The 12222-nt window shown below is 35.9% G+C and overlaps 1 pseudogene; it reads right to left on the bottom strand.

Moving 5' to 3' along the window:
• Positions 1–11692: 11692 nt before the first annotated feature.
• On the bottom strand, positions 11693–12009 carry LOC102994357 (histone H3-like centromeric protein A; annotated as a pseudogene).
• Between the last annotated feature and the right edge of the window lie 213 nt (positions 12010–12222).

Here is a 12222-nt window from a genome sequence, read left to right as displayed (position 1 = left end):
TCCTTCTTGTATTTGGAAGCACAGGAAAAAATGGAACTTGCCTTATTTGGTAATAGGATCATTAAAATGACATGTATTCTTGGGGTTAACTAGCAATATTCTAACAGCACAGGGGCATCTCACTTAAGTGAAAAAAAACCTAGAATAAAGGTCTAAATAGGTTTTTCCTTCCTACTACTCTTGTATACTGGCACAATATCCATTCACAATTTATTTTCCCATGTAACCAACCTAGGTTTCATTTAGGGTACCCCTATCATTTCTGTCTTTAAAATATAAAAGAACTTATCTGCCTCAAAATTTCTAGGAAAAAAAAATATTTCCCAGAGGAGGATTATGTTTGGAGGACTATACATACATCCCTTAACACTAAAGACTAATTGCATTACCAATTTTCTATTACTGGTCAATAGATTTTTATGTCTTTCAGGAGGCCCCTAGTAAATGAAACTCAAGAGGCTTTTAAACTCATCTTAATTTCTATATATATATATATATATATATATATATATATATATATATAAAACTCCTGAAGGCTTTTAATCTCCTAAATGTGAAGTAGGTAACTTATAGCTACTTTTCTGACCAGATAGAAAATCAGAGATTTAAATCATCAAATAGGAATTCTACCCGTGAGGCTTGAGCCAAGTTGAAATTTAAATATACCTGACCACTTCATATCAAAGTGAGATGATTTTTAAGAGAATACCTATTTTCCATTTAAAGATAAATATAAGTCAAATTTGGACCAAAATATTGTGAGAAAATTGGATAAAAATTTCAGAATTGTATCTTTTTTTCACATATTGATCACTTGGTCCCATTTGACCCACAAGTAGGAGGGTGCAAGTCGTAGCCAAAGGAGGATTTCTGTGGATAAAATCATTTTCTTAGCCACAAAAGGTAGAGGAGAAAATTATTTTCCGTCATCTGCAGAACATAGTACTGTTTCAATACACATTAGTGTATTTTGTGATATCTCTCTAGGGCAGAGGTTCTCAACTCTATAAAAGCAACATCTCCTTTATATAACAAATAATTAGGAAAATTATGTTTGATATCCTTAAATAAAATCCACCTTTGCAAATCAATATAACTTCTTAATTGTAACATAAAAAAGTAGAAGAAATATATTTTATAATACATTAACACGCATTTAAATATGTAATACTCAGTTACTACTATACTATGTCACATAATAAAATATTCCGATTCTTAAACTTATGTATAGGATCACTGTGAATATAACTGTTTGTATTCCTATTTAACACAGACTTAGGTTCTAGATTCAGGTAATCATACTAGGTATTTCACTTACATGACTGCCCATAGGAATATTTAAATGGGAACTTCAGGTGGCCTCAAGAGTAGTTATTCTGATTTTATCCAAACCCATTGACTGGTAACTCTAGATACTCTCCTATTACATTTGTATAGACAATTATTCATTATTTATATGTTGTCTACTTTGAAGAAGGATTTGTGTATTCATGCTAACATGTATGATTTCAAAGACATAAATGCATAGACCTACAATTTAATTGTATTCAAACAACTTCTACTGAGATCTTGTTTTTCATCAGTTCATGGTATATAAATGAAAACAAACAAACAAAAAAACCCTTGTGTCAGGGAGGAAGAGATTTTCTTCTGTCCTAATTTCTTCTGGCTGGTCTAATGACATGAGACAGATTAACAGAAGAAAATCAAACAAAAGTTTAATAACATGTGTACATGGGAGAGACTTAGAAAAACCAAGTAACTTCCTAACCAAAAATGACCAAAAGCCCTCAACTTAAATATGATCTTATGCTAAAAACAAAAGACGTTGGGGGTAGCTCTTTGGGACTTTAAAGGAGAGGAAAGCTATTCACATAAAGGTGGGAAGCAAATTAATATTTGGTGGGCTATGCAGAGACCATGAGACACAGTGTGGATTCAGATTTCCAGGCCCTGCCTAGAGTTTTCCCCACCACACCCAGCCCATATTCTTTGCAGCTCTCTAGTGATAGCTCTATTCTGAAAACAGGCCCTTTATCTAAATTCTTTAGGTAGCTAACTGGAAGGTAGAAAGAAAAACTTTCTGAATCTTCTGTTTCTTAAAAATAATCAGCCTAAATTGATCCTCATGCCAAAGAGACATAGTTTGGGGTGGCAGATTTTGCTCACCTACAATGGGAAACCTCATCTATTACACAGTGTACCCTAGGATTGATTGGGAAAACCTAGACATTTTCTTTGATTTTTATCTTTCACTTTCGTTTCCAAACAATTCCCATGTCTTGTTAACTCCTCCTGAACATTAGCTTTTAACTCTTCCCTTTGTCACATTTATTTTAATTAATCTCTATGTCACCAATTTGTATGATACCTTTATCTTCCAACTGCATAGTCCCCTAAAATGTGTAATCTCTTCTGGGCCAGATAGAGCCAATTTATTTATTATGCCCACTAAGCACAAAACTTAAGGTGCATATGCTTTTAGGGCCCCATGAAGTGTTTTAATTTCTTTTAAAATCAGAAGTAAAAAATGAACTATTAATTCAAAGAGACCATGAGGAAAAAGGTGCCTGGGGCCCTTGAAAGTCATGATGTAACCCGGAGTCATACATATTTTGCCCTGCAGCAAGGCAATCTTGGAGCAAAGCTTCATTTGAGGCATTTTCCTCCTTCAAATCCTTCCATGGAAATGTGCCTTATACTGAGCAAGAGTGAACTCTTTAGCCTCTAAATAACCTTCCTAAATCTTTCATGAAACTGTCATTCAAAATTTGCTAACATTACATACCACTTTTCCTTTCACAGTTTCTGTGCCTTAACTATACCAATTGGTTTTCTCAGTGCCTGTCCTGAAGTTTTCCTCCCCTCTCTTTCTAGTCCCCAGCCAGAATTGCTCTTTTAACCTTGCCCTATATATCAGTGTAAAGCAGTGTGACTATAGTTAACCATAGTGTATTGTATATTGAAATTTGCTAAGCGGGTAAATCTTAAGTCCTATCACCACAAAAATTTTAAAAAGAAAATGGTTACTATTTGGGGTCATTGAGTTACTTAGCTTGATTGTGATGAATATTTCACAATGTGTACATATATCAAATCATCAAGTTGAACACCTTAAATATACACAATTTTTAATTGTCAACTATACTTCAATAAAGCTGGGGGAAAATCAAAATTTGACAACCTTAAGACCAATATATTTTGAGTATTCCTTCAACAATTTTTTTTTTAGCAAAGTCATGAGAAATGGATTTTCTGTGAACAAAATCATGTATTTCTTTGTGTTCAATATAAGGCTTTATTACATATGTAAAGACAATACATTTTACTATCACCTAAAAAAATGTTGTAAATATTAGTGGTCCTGTATAAAAAGGAAAATAACTCAACTGTTTCTTCTCACTTTAATATGACCTAGACACATGTGGTAAAGGGAATATCCTGACTATACCTGCCTCTAGGCATGGTGAATCCTGGCCTGATATAAGAAACCATTTTTCATTAAAACATTGTGAAAAAATATGATTTTGCAAATTATTTATTTACCTTTTGTGTTTTCTACACATGTTGATTTATTGTTAAATCAACTAAATTACTCCCCTCCCCTTTCACTTATACAATGAGTTTCTAAAAGGTAAGATTTATCTGAGGTTGATGAACAAAAAAGTCACTATGGATTTTAAGGAATGGTCCCACCTGATACATTATACTCAAACATTTGAAGGTTGGTTTAAATAGTCACTGGAGTTGAATATCATTTCTGCTTACTGCATTATTTCTATCTCAATAATCTTTATGGTTCCCATACCAGGACTGCATAGATGTCATATGCAAAATAATTCATTAATGAGAAAATCTTTTTTTTTTTTTAATTTATGAAGTTACTGTTTCAAAGTACTTCCTCAGAAGGAGGTTTTAAAAACCACCTTGGAAACGTTCAATGTCATTTCATCTATTACTGGGATTCTAATAAAGTAAATATTAATTTATGGCTCAACTTGCTATATTTAAATTTAGAAAAGATAGTATTCAAACTAGGAAAAAAAACAGTAAAACAGAATAACACAGCAATAATAAAACTATAATGATTTACAACTCTGCATGCTTAAAACTGGAAATATGAATAGTGCAAAATGTGGCATGATTTTCAAAAGCCAAGGGGATTTTGGACAAACAGAATTAAACTAAAGTAGATGAATTTGTATTATTCTTATTGCACTTTAAGTTCGATGTATGGGGAAGAATGTAGAAATTATCTTGTTTGTCAGGGCCTCAGTGTAACAAACTTTTCCCTTTTTCCATTGTTACTATCTAGATGGTATTGGTTTCAAGTCATGAAGATTAAGCTAGGTAAGCAAAAGGAGGACTTTTATTTTAATAATGGTTATTTCCTGGAATCCAAGGGGTAAGTAGCAACAGAGAAATCTTCAGGATATCATTTATCAATTCTATTTTCCTCCAAGAATCTATTTCTGTTGCCTTTCTTATAACTCTGAAGACTGCCTTACTATTTGACCTAAACTGTGAAATATTACTGCCTCATGAAAGCTGAATTTATAGTTCTTTTCACATGCAAACAATCAGGAGTTTTAAAAATCCATGTCTAAATGCCTGGGAGAGAGAATCTTGTTGGTCTAGCTTGGATTTGTATCTGTTTCCTTGTATATTCCATGGGCACTGGATAACATAGTAGGATTCTGGCTGAAAAGAGTCTATCCTTTTGGTTCAAGAATTCATTAAAAGGGTTTAACAAACATTGTTCAAACTCCTCCCTCATTTACCTCAAGAGTAGAATCTTCAGGAGAAACCCAGTGTATTCAGTAACTATCACCTACATCCCAGGCACATAGAGTAACACACTGCTCCTTCTCCAAAAAAGATAATTTATTTCCCATCTAAAAGATGTATGCTTTTCTCGCAAAGCTCTTTAAAGCCTACATAATCAACATTAAACATATAATATAGTTAAACACCTAGCTGAAGAATGTCTGCTATAAATTTAATGGGGAATTGGGAAGAGAGAGGATATGGGGAAAACATGAGTGCTCAAAAGGGCCTGCAAGGAGGAGAGCCCAACTGAGCTCCAGCTAATTATTGCTCTGCAAGAATGCAGACTGTGTCACTAGATCTTCTGATTTTTCTGGGGGTCCTTGAAATCCAGATCCTTGAGTGAAATTTTCCTATTTGAAGATTTGAGGGACTTGTTTAATTAAAAATTAATAAATGAGCCATTATATGTTTGGGGGCTGAATGTAGCTCATTAGCCATTCATTTGTGAACTACAATATACATGCTTAAATGCTTATATATGATTAAATTATATTCCTTTGGTAACACTGTTTATCCCCCCAGACAATGTTGACCAAGCCCTCCTGGAATGTTCAAGCTTTAAAGACGGTAAACTTTCAAGATGTGACTAAAAGTCTTAGCAGTTTTCAAATGAAGTAAATTTATCTAGCAGGGTAAGCTTATCTCCTGCATTAACATGCTTTTCTAAGATTTACCTGGCCACTTTGAGCAATACAACATAGGTTAACGTATTGATTATAGGCCAACCAATACAAATCCATTGCTCATCATAACGTTTAGAGAGATGAGGCTGTGATAGAAGAAAAGAAATCCTGCTAAGCAATATAATTGGAAGAGAGTTGTTGCTGAAACAGCAAATTGGCACTTAGGTCATTGGAGAATGAACAGTTTTGTGACTGTTCCAATAGATGTCAGCCAACTGCTACCTGAGCTCTTCTGACAAAACTAAAATAGCCTGCCAAAGATTTCTGTTTCGCCTACAAACTAGAACAGTGTTATTTCAGACTGAGAAATCATCCACCTATTACATAATAGTTAGGCAATATATCTGCTTTGGGGAATGGAGAACAGTTGATATTTTAAAGGGTGGCAAACAGGATATTGCTGATTAAAACAATTTGAGTAACTTCTTTGGAAGATTCCTGCTTTTGCATAGCCAAGAGGCTGACATATTGTACAAAGCTTCTATTTTAAATATCATCTCTGAGCACATTAGCGCTTAACTCTTGAATAGCATAACTCTTGAAAACAAATTTCCTATTGGGATTGCATCTTGTAATTCCCAGGTAATAACTCTCTCTGTGCTCTATGGTAAGGGAAATGAAATTTCTAATGAATATACTTGGATCATGTCTTGTAGGATCTGACTCCCAACTTTCTGACACTTCACATAGGCCTCAACACAATTCAATTGTGTTAGGTGGTTCTAGGGAGAAGCTTTATTTGGAGAATCACTAATTTTTTTTTCAGTGTAATTTTTCTGGCTTTGAGATTAAGAGATATCTATCACAAAGAAATCACAATGAGACATGTAAATACCAGTTTTGTCTCATTATCAGTTACCTCAACTCCAGACATCTTGGCCTGGCTGTCAAGTTTCCTGTATTTTTTCCTACCCTTATCATCTGACTCAGTTTCTCAGTCCTTCCACCCCATTGTCTCATATTTTTATGCTTACAATATCTTCTTGCCTTAGCCCAATTCAATTTCAATGTGACAAATATTTTGAATGGATATTCGGTAAAATTTGAATATATCTTACTCTTTGCTAATTAACTGCATGTCTTTTATTCAAAAACTCAAGTCTCATTTCTTTCATGAAATTTCCTTACTTGGAGCTTAATTACTTTCTAAGTATTGGCTCTGTAATTCTCTCCCTACTGCTTCAGACTCCAACTGAGTCTGAACTTTTCTTCCCCTTTTCTATTATCTTATTCTACTTAGGCTATAAGGCCTCAACTAATGTCTATATCCTCCACTCAATATTCTCTGATTCTACTTCTGTTGATTTATTTCCTCTGATATCCTCTTCTATTTTTATTAAGATACCTATTTACTCAATGGCTATATCTGTATGTTTCTATTTCCTTGAGAATAGGTATAGCTCACAGCCTTCAAGCCCCCAAAAAAGCAAAAAGAAGCTACACAAAACATACTAATAATTGATGAAGAAGAGTAAGAAAGAAAAGAGAAAAAATGGTAAAAGAGACCCAATCTGTGGAGACCTCAAAAATAAAAACCACCATATCAGCTATAACCTTCTTTGAATCCCAGTATTAGTTCTGTCACTTCAAACTTATATATAAGAGAAAATGAAAATGGTATTATGTGATTATTAGACAAAGCCTAAGTTAAATGTGCATTGACATGTTCAGACTCACTAAGATCTTAAATTCTAAATCAATTTGACATTTTCAGTATTGCATGTTTCTAATATAAGTCATTTTGTAGATTAATTCTTGCTATTTTGTGTGGGTGGACTGCATTTTAGGGCATCATTTGCAATATTTGAGTGGGATATGAAATGGGAGTTATGATACTGTTTTTCTGGGTTGAGAAAATTAATATTTGTATTTAATTTAGCTTCTGCCACTAAGGAGCTCTGGGAATATAAACACTTTTTAAAATTTATGTTTACTACACCTATATTCATCTCATTTCATGAGAATGTTACAGGTCAGCAATTACATTTCAGTTACAGCTTCCTTGTGTCATTATGTTGTTTTTCAATAATCAATCATTATATTTTAAAATGGATGTATAACTACTTTTCATTTGAGGAAGTAAAGAAATATTTTCAGTGTGTGGGATAAAAACTTAATTAGTTAAGCTGACATTTATTAAGTTCTTGGCCTGATCAAACATAATAGTTGTCATTTTTACAAAAGGAGAAGAAAATTGGCTATATTTGAAACTGCCCAGAGAGTGGAATTATTAATATTTTTCTCTCTCTTTTTTTTTTTTTTTTTTGTGTTATGTGGGCCTCCCTCTCTTGTGAGCACAGGCTCCGGACGCGCAGGCCCAGCGGCGGCCCAGCCGCTCCGCGGCCGCTCCGCGGCATGTGGGATCCTCCCAGACCGGGGCGCGAACCCGGTTCCCCTGCATCGGCAGGCAGACGCGCAACCACTGCGCCACCAGGGAAGCCCCTCTTTGTTTGTTTTTAAACATTGTTTTGCTCAAAAAGCTGAAAAAGGCAAATGTTCTGATTATAGGTTTGTAGCGTGTTGAAAATTGTGTGTTTCATACAGTAATGGAACTTTGTTCCTGTGTGGCTTTTTCTTTAGGTTAGAGACTCACAGTTTCCTACTGAGATAATACAGTCCTTCACGTATTATTGATTGCAGTATGTCTGAAGATCATACCAAAGTTCCATATTCTGTGTTATGAATATTATATGAAATAAAACTGGGTCCTGGGTTATACATTTCTACAAATTGGTGAATCTGTTAAGTCCATTTTTCAGGCTACATTTATCATCTTTTACTAGTTTCACTTTTTCTGCTGAAACATTACATAAAGAAATACATTTATCACATTCTATAGTGAGGATCTAAGGGGACTGATTATAGGCAGTTGCTCCCAAATATTAAATAACGCTATTCTCTTACCTTTAAACTAGAATAAATCCAAAAAATAAATAAAATTCTGTATCTATCTGGAACTGGGGAAAGGGTCAGATTATTTCAACATCAAAGTATAAAAGAGCAGGACCCAGAAATCCAATTCCAGAAGTGTCTTATTGCATAACAAAATGCCCCCTAAACTTAGTAACTTAAAGCAATAACATTTTCTCTTCTCAGGAATAAGGGGAGCCTTGGTCTAGACTGCCTGTTTCTAATCCATTTGGCATCAGGTGGGGTGGCTTGAAAGTTAGAAACTAGAATCAGTGTCTGGTGCTTGGGCTGTGAAGACTCATTTGGGGTTGAGGGATCTGGGACTTCTGGAATTTCTCTTTATATCTCTACGTGATGTCTCCACATGGTCTTTCCAGCATAGTGGTGCAGGATAGTAGAATTTCTTACATGCAGGCTCAGGGCACATATCGCAAGAGAGAAAGAACCAGGCAAAATTTCTATTGCTTTTTATAACCTAGGAATTTCTGCCTTATTCTCTTTATTAAAAAATAAGTCACTGGGCTTCCCTGGTGGCGCAGTGGTTGAGAGTCCGCCTGCCGATGCAGGGGACACGGGTTCGTGCCCTGGTCCGGGAAGATCCCACATGCCCCGGAGCGGCTGGGCCCGTGAGCCATGGCCGCTGAGCCTGCGCATCCGGAGCCTGTGCTTCTCAACAGGAGAGACCACAACAGTGAGAGGCCCGCGTACCGCAAAAAAAAAAAAAAAAGAAAGAAAAAAAAAGTCATTGAAGCCACACAATATTCAGTGGTAGAGGTATTAGACCCTACCTCTTGATGAGAGAAATTCAAATGATTTGAGGCATATTTAAAACCACACTAATATCTGAATTTTCTATTATAGATGTTAACATTACTAAGGAAAATTTAGCAAGGTATACTATTCCAGTGTTTTCTGGACTCTCTAAAGCAATTTTCATCAAAGTTAAGACACTTTACAACATTCATAATGTTGTTCCAAATCCTCACAATACTTCCATTTTTATTGTTTAATATGTTCTACTCCACTGATCTAGTTTTTACATTAAAACAATTATTTTAAAGGTAATTTGAGTTACACTGTGTCCTTTGAGAAGTAGACATCAAAACAAAATTAGTTGTGCAAGAGACTTATGGGTAAACTTCTAGAAGAATAAAGTGGAGGAGATAGAGAATGGCAACATATCCTTCACACCATCATGCAGATCCGACATGTGTGAAAGGAGAAGAGGAAGGGCAAATTGGACAGGGAGAGACTCATAGTTTCACACAGTTCAAAGAAATATTTTACCAGGACCATCAGGAGTATCAGTTTCTTTAAAAACAAACTAACTAACTAACTAACTAAATGTGCATCTACCATACTATCCAGCAATTTAATTCCTGGGCATTTATCCCAAAGAAATAAAGATTTATGTTCATACAAAAACCTGTATACAAATGTTTGGGGTAGTTTATTCATAATAGCCCCAAACTGGGAACAATCCAGATGTTTTTCAGCAGGTGAGTTGTTAAAAAATCTGTGCTACATCCATACCACAGAAAAATACTCAGTCAATTAAAAAAATATTGAAACACACAACTACAACCTCGGTGATTCTCTAGAAAATTATTATGAATGAGAAAAGTCAGTCATAAAAATTTACATATGGTATGATTCCATTTACATAGCATTCTTGAAATGACAATGTTATAGAAATGGGGAACATACTTGTGGGTTGCCAGGAACTAAGGAGGGGGTGGGAGTGAAAGGATAGTGGGTGTAGGTATAAAAGGGTGACATAAGCGGTCCTTCTGGTGATGAGAATGTTCTATATCTTGACTGTATCAATGTCAGTATCCTAGCCGTGATATTGCATCATAGTTTTACAAAGTGATAGCATTTGAGAAGCTGGTGAAAGGTACACACAATCTGTCTACTGTTTCTTACAACTGCATGTGAATTTATATTTATCTCAAGATAAAGTTTTTAATGAAAAATAATGAAATTAAAGTAATAAAACATGTAATTTCCAAAGCAGCATTTTTTTTCATAGATAGATAAGCTTTATTCCAATGTCTACATAAAAATGAGTTGATGTCGAACAGGAAAAGGGTTTTCCAAAGGGTTAAAATCTATCAAACAACAGAACTTGATCCTTTTCCCTTTTAGTTTGTCTCTCAATTCAGTTGGCTGACACATCATTATTAGTGTGCTCCCTCACTAACCATTTTCACCACAAACAATATCTAAAAGTCTTCGGCATTTCCCATTTCTCTGGAAATGTGTTAAACTGCTTTCAGTTACAAGCAATGGGAAAGATTTTTATCTGCTCATACTCTATTCCATCGGAGACAAAAACACATTCCTGAATTCTCTTGTTTAAATTGTGGCTGTTGGCAAAGTGTCCAGATGAAGAACTTAACGCTAACACACAAAGAACACAGTATAATCTCTGTATAGTAGTAACTCTGCTTTAACTTTTTCTCATTAAAGAATTATTTTTATTATGTCTCCACAAGGAAGTTATAAAAATTACTTGTAAAAACATTGAAAAGGCTCTTAAAAGTCCTGGAATGAAAAATTCTGCAGTATAAATTGTGATACATCTTCTATGATTTGCAAATAAGAATAAAATAAATTCTATAAGTTAGAATTTCTGAATGATTTTAATAGGAATTTACCAGAAGGATCCAGAACATCAAACCTTAACGATTTCCTATTTTCATCCCAACTGAGTTTTTAAAAAGCTATATAATCTGTTGACAGGCACAATCCACACAGGAACTTGCTGATGCCACTAATGATGAAGTCAATCTGAAGGACAGAGATTTGCATGCTGGACGTGCCAGGCTCTTCCATGCAACTGGTTGAAGTGGTCTTCTCTTATTTTTTCCCTTATGTTTTAAATAAAAGTAAATATACCTATGGTGAAAAATTTAAGTGGTACAGAAAGATCTAAAATAATAGTAAATATCCTTTTCTCCCATAACCTAGAAAATCTGATGCCTTCCAAATCATCAGTCGTATGAATAATTTGCAAAGTGAAGTCAAACTCGGAGTCTCTTCATCTGAAAATTAATCTCGGGACTTTTGCAATGTGTTGATTCTGTCATATATTACCTCTGTTACAGAGGAAAGCCATGCAGTCTTCTCCTTAAAAAAACTAATTACAAAAGCAACACGCACATGCTGCTCAGAGATAGCAAGTCCAGGCAGCACCTTGTACTCCGTGGATCTGGTCCTAGTTACGGGCAGAGTCCCTGGTATCCAGAGTCACGGGCGGCAGGAGCTCAGCCGAGCCCTTCCTGAATGCCTAGGATCCTCCTGGCCAGCTGCACATCCTTCGAGAAGAGAGTGACACGGCCTGTATGTTAAGGAGAGGAGACAGGCATCCTCAAAAAGATGAACTAGAAACGCTTCTGCTGCCAGGTGGCAGAAGGGGTTCTTCCTTAACAACAGGTGTGTGCTCTTCTGAAGAGTTCGGCTCTCTTTCAGAACCCGATGTCACCGGCGAGCAAGTTGACGGGAGGAAGTGCCTAAGGATGGGCCCAGCCGGGGGCCGCCTCCTTGGGGCTTCGGGCTTGCGGATCCGGCGGCGCAGACACATGGCTGGAGCTCAGGCTTGCGGACCCGCGGCTCCTTCTCGACCTTCCGGGTCCGGAGGCAGAGGCTGGCGTCCAGGGGAGGGTCAGCAGCGCCCTGGCAGCGTGCCGCGGCTAGGTGGCGTTCAAATTGTCCGCTCCGCCGCGGATTCACTGCCGGCGGTTTTTCCAAAGCAGCATTGTTGAAAATAATTTAATCTGACTGCTGTGGCTTGTCA

The sequence above is a fragment of the Physeter macrocephalus genome, chromosome 14, assembly GCF_002837175.3.
Source record: "Physeter macrocephalus isolate SW-GA chromosome 14, ASM283717v5, whole genome shotgun sequence".
NCBI lineage: Eukaryota > Metazoa > Chordata > Mammalia > Artiodactyla > Physeteridae > Physeter > Physeter macrocephalus.
Note: the sequence above shows the minus strand (reverse complement) of the source record. Positions and strands in the feature narration are given on the sequence as shown.